Below are 11,517 nucleotides of genomic sequence, written 5' to 3'. Positions count from 1 at the left end.
TTCTTGGAAGTTCTGGTTGAATTCTGCATTGAAACCGTATGGTCCAGGCTCTTTTTTTTTTTTTTTTTTTTTTTTGGTAGAGAGGTTTCTGACGATAGCATCTATTTTCTCATGACTTACAGGTCTATTTAAACTGCTCACCTGGTCTTGACTTAATTTTGGCATGTGGTATTTATCTAAAAAAGTGTCCATTTCTTTCACATTTTCCAATTTTGTGGCCTACAAGCTTTTGTTTTAAGATCTAATGATTCTCTGAATTTTCTCTGTGTCAGTGATTATGTTCCCCTTTTCATTTCTGATCTTGTTAATTTGCATGTTCTCTCTCTGGAATTTGATTAGTTTGGATAGGGGTTTGTCAATCTTGTTGATTTTCTCCAAGAACCAGTTTTTAGTTTCATTGATTCTTTGGATTGTTTTCTGCTTCAATTTTGTTGATTTCAGCCCTCAGTTTGATAATTTCCAGTCTTCTACTCCTCCTGTGTAAATCTGCTTCTTTTCCCCCAGAGCTTTCAGGTGTGATGTTAAGTCTCTAATGTGTGCTTTATCCGTTTTCCTCGTGTGGGCACTTAGTGCTATGAACTTTTGTCTTAGCACTGCTTTCATTGTGTCCCATAGGTTGGGTATGTTGTGTCTTTATTTTCGTTGAATTAATGGAAAACTTTAATTTCTTTCTGTATTTCTTCCTTGTCCCATGGATGGTTCAGTAGTTGACTGTTCAGCTTCCATGAGTTTGTAGGCTTTCTGGGGTTAGAATTTTTGTTGAATTCTATCTTTCTTCCATGGTGATCTGATAATACACAGGTGGCTATATAATTTCTTTGTATCTATGGATGTTTTCTTTGTTAACAATTATGTGATCAATTTTTGAAAAGGTTCCATGAGATGCTTAGAAGAAGGTATATTCTTTTTCTGTTTGGGTGGAATGTTCTATAGATGTCTGTTAGGACCATTCGTTCCATGACATCTGTTTGATCTCTTCTTTCTCCGTTAAGTTTCTGTCTGGTTGACCTGTCCATTGGCGAGAGAGGAAAGTTGAAATCACCTACTATTAGAGTGTGGGGTTTGATGTATTCTTTGACCTCTAGTAATGTTTTTTTTTCCATAAGTGGGTGCTTTTATATTAGGAGCATAGATATTCAGAATTGAGATTTCCTCCTGATAATTTTTTCCTCTTATGAGTATAAGGTGTCTTTCTCCATCTCTTCTAATTGATTTTAGTTTGAAATTAATTTTTTTAGATATTAATACAGCTGCACCCACTTGTTTCTTTGGTACATTTGATTGGAAAACCTTTTCCCAACCCTTTACTCTGAAGTAGTGTCTGTCTTAGAGTTTGAGGTGTGTTTCTGTAAGCAGCAGAATGTTGTATCCTGATTTCGTATCCATTCTCTTAACCTGTGCCTTTTTATAGGTGAACTGAGTCCATTGATATTAAGTGATATTAATAACCAGTGGTTGTTACCTTAGGTTATTTTTTCAGGATGGTAGTGTTTGTGTATTTCCCTTCTCTGAGTTTTGCTGGTGGATGGTTGTCAGATGCTTGTTTTATTATGGGTGTTGTGGGCTTCCTTGGTTTGTGATTTTCCTTCTAGTATTTTCTGCAAGGCTGGGTATGTGGCTAGGTATTGTTTAAATCTGTTTTTGTCCTGGAAAATCTTGTTTTCTCCATCAATGGTGAATGCAAGCTTTGTTGGGTATAGTAGTCTGGGCCTGCATCCATGGTCTCTTAGTGTCTGCAGCACATCTATCCAAGACCTTTTGGCTTTCATGGTTTCCATTGAGAAGTCGGGTGTAATTCTGATAGGTTTCCCTTTACATGTTACTTTACCTTTTCCTCTTGTAGCTCTTAATATTTGTTCTTTATTCTGTATGTTTTGTGTTTTTATTATTATATGGCAAGGATATGGGTTTTTTTTAATCTAGTGTATTTGTTTCTCTCTATGCTTCTTGTACCTTCAAAGGAATATCCTTCTTTAGCTTAGAAATGTTTTCTTCTATAATTTTGTTGAATATATGTTCTGGGCCTTTAAGGAGTAAATCTTCTCCTTCTTCTACTCCTATTATTCTTAGGTTTGGTCTTTTCACGGTGTCCCAGATTTCCTGGATGTTTTGTTAAGAATTTGTTGGACTTGTTTTGTTCTTTTATCAGTGATTAATCCTCCATAATATTTTCAGTGTCTGAGATTCGTTCTTCTATCTCTTGTATTCTGTTGTTAATACTTGTCTCTGTAGTTCCTGTTCGTTTACTCAAATTTTCCATATCCAGCCTTCCCTGTGTTTGTGATTTCTTCATTATCTCCATTTCATTCTTCAAGTCTGTAACTGTTTCCCTTACCTGTTTGATTGCTTTTCTTGGTTATCTTTTAGAGATTTATTCATTTCCTCTAGCTTTTTGTTTTTCATCTCCATTTCTTTATGGCAGTTTTTCACATCCTGTTTAAGTTCCTCTATTATTTTCATAAAGTTCCGTTTAAAGTCGATTTCTTCTATTTCTTCTGGAGTAGGGTGTTCAATTCTTTTTGAGTGATCCCTGGATTCTGGTGATGTTATGTTGCCTTTCAGGTTGTTGGAGGTATTCTTGGTTTGGTGCCTGCCAATCTCTTCCTTCAAATGCAGCCAGGAGAGTCTTTGTGTCTTGGTCCAATCTTTGCTGTGACTGACTCTGGGTGGATCTCCTCAGTGCAGGTGCAGGAACTGTTCCCATCTGGATGAAACTCCTCAGCACCAAAGCAGGGACTCCTGGTAGTCCAAGGACTTGGCAAACAAAGAGGAGGCCGTGTGGGGGTGGGCAGGGTCGAATGGAACACAATAGCCCCTGCATCAGAAGCTGAATGTGCCTTGCACTCCCTTGAGGGGACCTTCAGGCCTGCCTGGCCAGCAGACACACACTCCTCTGGGTTAATAGCCTTAGTGCAGGAGCAGGAACTGTTCCTGGGCCAATCACTTTGCAGACAATAGGGCAGGTTTGGGGGAGGCAGGGTCCTACGTAACAGAGAAGCCCCTGCAGCAGGAGCTGCGGGGGGAGCTGTGCTTGATTCCAGGACAGTTTTTCCTGGGGATGGCTCACACTCTCCCATCTGGATGGAGCTCCTCAGCACAGTAACAGGGACTCCTGGTAGTCCACGGACCAGGCAGACAAAAGGGTGGCCATGGGGGTTGGGCAGGGTCAAGTGGAACACAGAATACCCTGCAGCAGAAACTGAAGGTGCCCTATCCTCCGTTGAGGGGACCTTCAGGCCTGCAGATGCTCACCCCTCTGGGTGGGTCATCTTAGTGCAGGAGCCTATTTTTACCAGTTATTAATGCTGGTGATATACAAACCATGTCTATCAAATATAATCAATGAACAGTTCTCTGGTTTATCCACTGGAAAAAGGAAATGTGTCTTTTATAATGCTCAGGTTCATTGGGAGGACATGTGATAATGCTGATAGAGAAATCATATCTATCAAAATATGGTGGAGTGTTGAAGGATGAATTTCATTCTCAGTACCAGGGACAAATACAATGGCAGGGTCTCTTTGGGGAATCAGTGTCCACATGAGAAAAGTGGGGTCTCTTTCTAATGACTAGGGGAGTTTTAAAGCAAAAGACTAGAGTCAAGTTCTCTGATTCCCTGCTAAAGGTGAAAGTGCAGACTAGGATGTACCTGGGGCAAATACCTGAAGAACAGCACCACTTCGTTTTCTCTCATTTACCAGGTGAGAGCTCCCATTTTCAATGTCCCTGTAGAGCACCTGTGAGTTTCCATGAGTGTGCAGAGAACTGCTGTAAAGGGGCCACTACATTCAAATATCACATTTTTGTAAAAAAGATACTAATGAGAATAGGGAGAAAAGGGATTTTGGAGAAGATATAGTGCAGAATAACCCCAAACATAATAGGTCCATTGCTGAGAATTCATAAAATGATAATTAAGCAAATTATCTTTAAATGTTGCTTTGTTACTTACTGTGGTATTCAGAAATCATGCAGTGAGATTTGGAATGATAGAGCAGAAGGCAGACCCACCAGGATCAATGCATTCTAATGGCGATAAACCCAGTTTACAAAGCACCACAATGCATAAATATAGAAGGGTGTATTTTCTCAAATTAAAAAAAAATAAAATTAAGTATGGAATTTTAATGTGGCAATCAGACTTACACATTACATCTTTAGTGGAAAACATAAAAAATATGCATTTATTTCTAAGACGAAATGAATCAGAAGACTGGATATGTTTTAGTAAGTGAGACCATCCTTGTCACATAATCTGCCATTGTTTATTACTGAGCATATGGCTTACTTATTTTGATGGGAACCAACACTTCAGAGGTGTACTTAGTGCTAGAGATCCTGCTCTCCACAGCTTGGTTCTAACTGATCTTCAAGGTCCAAAACCAATGTCAGAATAAGATCTCAGTCGAAGTGTATTTCATGAAAAAAAAGATATGAATATTAGACCCACTGTATGTAAAAATTATTAAATTATTATATTAAATAATTTAATTTTTGTCTAACATATTAATAATTCTGACAAAGTGTACATCATGATTAATACCCACCATAATGATATTATCACATGTCCTCCCACTGAATCTGAGCATGATGAAAGAAACACATTTCCTTTCTCCAGTGGATAGACCAGAGAATTGTTCATTGCTGAGGTGTCACAGAAAAGCAGGGAAGTGCACTGAAGCTTCTACCTCTTGCTTCCTCCCATACTTTCCCATCAGTGAGGCACATATCCAGTATTTCTCTAGCTATTTTTTTCTTTCCTAAGACTCTCCAATTGTATCATATTGTACATATATCTGTTTGAAACAATTAAAATGAATAATAACTATTAGAAATCCCTAATTACACCAATGATCTATTTATACGTGTTCAGGAAAATATCCCAAAATCAAGGGAGATAGGCCGGTCTAGCCCATTTCTTGTTAGTCTATGTACCAGAAGGCTCATTTTCCTCTAAGTGAACATTTATAGAGAATATCCTCTTTATCATCTTGTGCTTATGAATAATACCTGTTCCATTATGGCAATTCACAAAATATTAAAGAGACTAGAGAATCCTCATTTAGTAACTAATTAAGCAAAGGCACAGTCCCCAAACCAAAATGTAGGCAGAACTCTTGTAGTCCTGTAGAGGAAGGAGAGGAAAGATCAAAGGATCCAGAGAGTTTCCTGACACTATGAAAACATGGCATGCAGAATTGTCTGACCAGGTTTTATGAAGACTCAGAGATCAGAGAGCCTGTATGGGTCTGACAGATTCTCTACATGCATGTTATGGCAGAGTAGTTTGATAATCCTGTGGGACACTTAACAGTGGGAGTGGGGGCTCTCACTGACTCTTTTGGCTCCCTGTGAAACTCTTTCATCTATAATTTTAAAACTTAAAAAAAATTGCGTTCTCTGTAGGCATATGTGGGGATTGACCTTGGGCATCTGGAGATCTTGAGTTTTCTTTAGTTACTAAATAAGCCTTGCAGCTGTGCCCAGCACTAAGTGGTTCACAATGATTTGCATGCACTCACTGTACAGCCTTGAGGACTTCCTCATATACCAGTCAGACCCTGTGCTGTTGTCATTGAAGTCAGTACTCAACATGGACATCAGGGCCCCTGTTCAGCTACTTGGACTCTTGTTGGTCTGGTTTCCAGGTAAAATAGGACGAAAATGGGATTTTCATTGTTACACAGTGGTTATTGACTGGCATTTGAGGGAAGTCCTCTATATGATGATTAATTATATGGATACTTATTATGTCTCTACTTCTAGGTATCATATGCGACATCCTGATGACCCAGTCTCCATCTTCCCTGTCTGTATCTCTGGGAGACAGAGTCACTATCACTTGTCGGGCCAGTCAGGGCATTAGTAAATATTTAAACTGGTACCAGCAGAAATCAGGGGAAGCTCCTAAGCTACTGATCTACCGTGCATCCAAGTTGGAAAATGGAGTGCCACCTAGGTTCAGCGGCAGTGGTTCTGGAACAGATTTTACTCTCACCATCAGCAGCCTAGAGACTGAAGACATTGGAACTTACTACTGTCAGCAGTATGAAGAGAATCCTCCCACAGTGATACATGTCATAACATAAACCTCCATGGAAGCAGAAGTGAGAATCTGAACAGTCTTAGCTGCTCCTTGTCATGCCTCATTCACTAAAACTTTTTTTCCCATGTCACCGGGTTTTACAAAAGCTCACAGAGAGACATTTGTTTTGTAGATTCTAAACAGTTCACTTTGTATCCTTACTTTCTCTTCATACGGAGAAAGCACACATTAGAGGCTTAAGAACACAAATGAAAGCTCCAGAAAAAAAGAAGCAGATTCACGCAGGAGGAGTAAAAGACTGGAAATAATCAAACTGAGGGCTGAAGTCTACAAAATTAAAACAAAAAACAATCCAAAGAATCAATGAAACAAAAAGCTGGTTCCTGGAGAAAATCAACAAGATTGACAAACCCCTATCCAAACTAAACAAATGCCAGAGAGAGAACACGCAAACTAACAAGATCAGAAATGAAAAGGGGGACATAATCACAGACACAGAGGAAATTCAGAGAATCATTAGATCTTATTACAAAAGCCTGTATGCCACAAAATTGGAAAATGTGAACGAAATGGACAATTTTTAAAATAAATATCATACACCAAAATTAAGTCAAGACCAGGTGAGCAGTTTAAATAGACCTGTAAGTCGTGAGGAAGTAGAAGCTGTCATCAGAAACCTCCCTGTCAAAAAAAGCCTGGACCATATGGTTTCAATCTAGAATTCTATCAGAACTTCCAAGAAGAGTTAATACCTATACTCCTTAATGTGTTTAACAAAATAGAAACAGAAGAGTAATTGCTTAATTCCGTTTATGAAGCTACAGTCACCCAGATATCAAAACCACACAAAGACTTAAGCAAGAAAGAGAATTACAGATCAGTCTCACTCCTGAACATCGATGCAAATTCTAAATAAAATACTGGCAAACCAAATCCAAGAACACATACAAAAATTATGCAGTATGATCAAGTACGCTTCATACCAGAGAGGCAGGGCTGGTTCAACATAGAGAAATCTACCAACTTAATCCATCATATAAATAGACTGAAGGAACAAAAACATATGATCATTTTATTAGCTGCTGTAAACGCATTTGACAAAATTCAGCACCCCTTTATGATAAAGGTCTTGGAGACATTAGAGATGCAAGTTCTTACCTAAATTTAATAAACGCAATTTACAGCAAGGTGACAGCTAACATTAAATTAAATGGAAAGAAATTCAAAGCCATCCCACTAAAATCAGGAACAAGACAAGGCTGTCCACTCTCTCTATACTTTTTCAATATAGTGCTTGAAGTTCTAGCAATAGCAATAAGACAGCATAAAGAGATCAAGGGGATTCGAATTGGAAAGGAGGAAGTAAAACTTTCATTATTTGCAGATGATATGATAGTGTACATAAGTGACCCCAAAAACTCTACCAAAGAACTCCTACAGCTGATCAACACCTTTAGTAATGTGGCAGGATACAAGATCAACTCCAAAAAATCGGTTGCCCTCCTATACACAATGAACAGAGAAGCAGAGAGGGAAATCAAAGAAACATTACCTTTCATGATAGTCACAAATAGCATAAAGTATCTTGGGCTAACTATAACCAAGGAAGTGAAAGATCTATTTGACAAGAAATTTAAGGCTTTGAAGAATGAATTTGAAGAGGATAACAGAAATTGGAAGGATTTCCCAAGCTCTTGGATTGTGAGGATCAACATAGTAAAAATGGCAATTCTATCAAAAGCAATCTTTAGAATCAATGCAATCCCCATCAAAATCCCAACAAAATTCTTCACAGACCTTGAGAGAACAATAATCAACTTTATATGGAAAAGCAAAAAACACAGGATAGCCAAAGCAATCCTATACAATAAAAGTACTTCTGGAGGTATTATCATCCCTGACTTCAAGCACTATTACAGAGCTACAGTAATGAATACAGCTTGGTATTGCCACAGGGACAGAGATGTTGACCAGTGGAATCTAATCAAAGATCCAGATATTACTCCACAAACCTATGAACACCTGATTTTCAACAAAGGATCTAAAATTATACAATGGAAGAAAGAAGGCATCTTTATCATATGGTGCTGGCATAACTGGATCTCAACCTGTAGAAGAATGAAAATAGATCCATATCTATCACCATGCACAAAACTCAAGTCCAAATGGATTAAAGACCTCAATATTAATCTGACCACATAAAACCTGATAGAAGAGAAAGTGGGAAGTGGTCGACAAGACATTGACACAGGAGACCACTTCCTATGAAGAACCCCAGTAGCACAGACAATCAGAGCAAGAATGAATAAATGTGACCTCCTGTAACTGAGAAGCTTCTGTAAAGCAAAGGACACTGTCAATAAGACAAAAAGGCAACCTACTGATTGGGAGAAGATCTTCACCAACCCCTCATCAGACAAAGGTCTGATCTCCAAAATATACAAAGAACTCAAGAAACTAGACACTAAAACTCTAATTAACCCAATTAAAAAATGGGGTACTGATCTGAACAGAGAATTCACAACAGATGAACTTCGAATGGGCAAAAGACACTTAAGGTCATGCTCAACCTCCTTAGCGATCAGGGAAATGCAAATCAAAACCACTTTGAGATACCATCTTACACCTGTCAGAATAGCTAAAGTCAAAAACACCAATGATAGCCTATGCTGGAGAGGATGTGGGAGAGGGGAACTCTCATCCATTGTTGGTGGGAATGCAAACTTGTGCAGTCACCGTGAAAATCAGTGTGGAGGTTTCTCAGGAAACTGGGAGTCAACCTCCCTCAGGACCCAGAAATTCCACTCTTGGGAATATACCCAAGAGATGCCCTATCATACTACAAAAGCATTTGTTCAACTATGTTCATAGCTGCACTATTTGTAATTGCCAGAACATGGAAACAACCTAGGTGCCCCTCAATAGAAGAATGGTTAAAGAAGGTGTGGAACATATATACATTAGAGTTTTACTCAGCGGTAAAGAGCAATGACATCTTGAATTTTGCATGCAAATGGATGGAAATAGAAAACGCTTTACTGAGTGAGGTAACCCAGACCCAAAAAGAGGAATATGTTATATACTCACTCATAAGTGGATTCTAGCCATAGTTAAAGGTCTTTGAGTCTATAATTTGTGATCCTAGAGAAGCTAGATAAGAAGGTGAACCTGAAGAAAATTTATATAGTTATCCTCCTGGATAATAGAACTAGGCAAGATTGCCAAGCAAACTCGGGTGCACTGGGGGTGGGGGGTGGACGTAAGAAAAGATGGTTAGGGTGAGGGGAGAGGGCAAGAATTGGGGATGGCTTGGGGAATGGGAGGAGGGGAGGGAGGAAAGATGGTTATGGGAGCAGGGAAGTTTATTTCGCAACTAAGAGAACCATTCTAGGGTTTGCAAGAGACTTGATTCTGGAGGGCTTCCCAGTAAAAATTAATAAAGATAAATAAATAAATAAATAAATAAATAAATAAATAAATAGAAAGAAAAAGAAAAAAAAAGAAAAAGAAAACGCTTTACTGAGTCAGGTAAGCCAGACCCAAAAAGAGGAATAACGTATGTATTCACTCATAAGTGGATTTTAACAAACATTTATTTTCATCAAAACGCTATGATTTTATAGATCTTCAGAGAGAGAGATGACATTTTATCAAGAGCCTCAGAAATAGTGATGATACTGAGTGTGAACATTTTTTGTAAGTAAGCATAAAAAGTGTTTGGGGAATACTTAGAGAATGAAGCATATATGTGTGTGTGTGTGTGTGTGTGTGTGTGTACTATATATGTATAAACGAATATATATGAGTATATATATATATATACATACACACACATTATTTCTATTAATTACAAAATTTTAAACACCACAATGTACAAAAACCTTAACAAATTACCATTTGTTTTAAGAATTCTTTTAATGGTGGGTTTTAGGCACCATATATACACACTTATTAGAGCCTATACCCAGTACACATAGCAGCCTTTTTTTTTTAGTTGCAGGTGTGGATTCACCACTCCTGTTTTAAGTTTTGACAAGTAAGACTTAGTTTCTGCAGAAAACATTGAGGTCTTATGAAATAAATTTCTAGTTACTTATAAGCAGCTGGGAGGGATGATTGGATACTAAGAAAGGGCTCAATGAATTTGTTTGTCTTGTTTTTAAAAGAATATAAGTATTTGTTTACTTTTAAAGTATTTTAATTAATCTTTTCAATTTTACATAACAACCAGTTTCCCATTTGTTTTCTTCTCCCTCTCTCATATTCCCACCTTCCTCCAACCCAAACTTCTTACACTCAGAAAGATTAAGGCCTCCTTTGGGGAGTCAACAAAGTTTAGCATATATCAATTTGAGGCTGGAACAAGTCCCTTACTCTTTTTCTAGTCTAAGCAGTGTATTCGTCCATAGGAAATGGGCTGTAAAAAGGTATTTCATGCACCAGAGAAATGACTCAGAAGTTAAGAGCACTAATTGTTCTTCCTGAGATCCTGTGTTCAGTTCCTGGCAACCATATGGTGACTCACAACCATCTTTATTGACATATGGCACCATCATTTGGTAGACAGGATAATAAACAAATAAATCTAAATAAAGAAAATATTAGTATTTAACAGGCCCCTCTGTGATTAGTTTAAATTCATAAAAATGAGTTATTATTGAGAGATGAGGTTTTAGACAAATGATTCCTTGCATTCATTTTATTTTTGAGCATTTAATTAGATGATTTTATTATAGATAACCTTATATCCTGAGACAGAAAATACTAGTATGTATTGAACATAATTTTCCAGTTAGTAGTTTTCATGCACACATTACTTTTATGGTATCTTTTAAATTCCCCTTTTCTCTTTCACAGAGTAAGAGGCAAATTTAGGTCAATAAAGATGCTTGTAAGAAAATTTTGAAAAAAGAAAAAAGCATGTTTGAGGTAGATGTTGTCAGACTATGCCCCAGATACAAAGCCAACTTTTCAATGAGCAATACCAGAGTGTGATAATATATTGTTAGCATTATCTACATTCTAAAGTCATTTGAATCCTACATCCAATGAATACAGAATGTAGTGCCTTCTCTATAACTAAAAACAATAGGCAATCCTAATAAATGAAAAATAAAAACAAAAGCAGGAAAATTAAATATTTTTGAAAACAAAAAGACAAATATTTTGTGTGTTGGGGGGAAGGCAAACCACAGGCATAGAGCAAGGGAATACCAAGAAATTGGTGGAAGCAGAGTTAGACAGATAATATTATTACTGGATCCTAAGTAATCTCCAAAATTTCCTTTGGCTGCTCAATTTGGACATGGAGCCTAATGACATTTTCCATTAGTATTGTCAAAAGTAAGATTTCTGATAACATGACTTTGAAATAAGATTGTGAAACAGTATCTTCAAGCCATGAAGACCTGAATAGAAGTAATTCAGCAGGATTTAAATAAGTCCTGGTCATCATATTCCACTATTAGGTA

General features: G+C 37.5%; 1 pseudogene across 1 annotated transcript; it reads left to right on the top strand.

Annotated features, from left to right (window-relative positions):
- Positions 1-5,492: 5,492 nt before the first annotated feature.
- On the top strand, positions 5,493-6,089 carry LOC148121790 (immunoglobulin kappa variable 1-39 pseudogene; annotated as a pseudogene). Its single transcript, XR_015738211.1, has 2 exons — positions 5,493-5,648; positions 5,767-6,089. The product of XR_015738211.1 is annotated as an immunoglobulin kappa variable 1-39 pseudogene (transcript).
- Positions 6,090-11,517: the final 5,428 nt, after the last annotated feature.

The sequence above is a fragment of the Myodes glareolus genome, chromosome 6 (assembly GCF_982192425.1).
Source record: "Myodes glareolus chromosome 6, mMyoGla1.1, whole genome shotgun sequence".
Classification (NCBI taxonomy): Eukaryota; Metazoa; Chordata; class Mammalia; order Rodentia; family Cricetidae; genus Myodes; species Myodes glareolus.
This window is presented reverse-complemented; position numbering and strand designations above follow the sequence as displayed.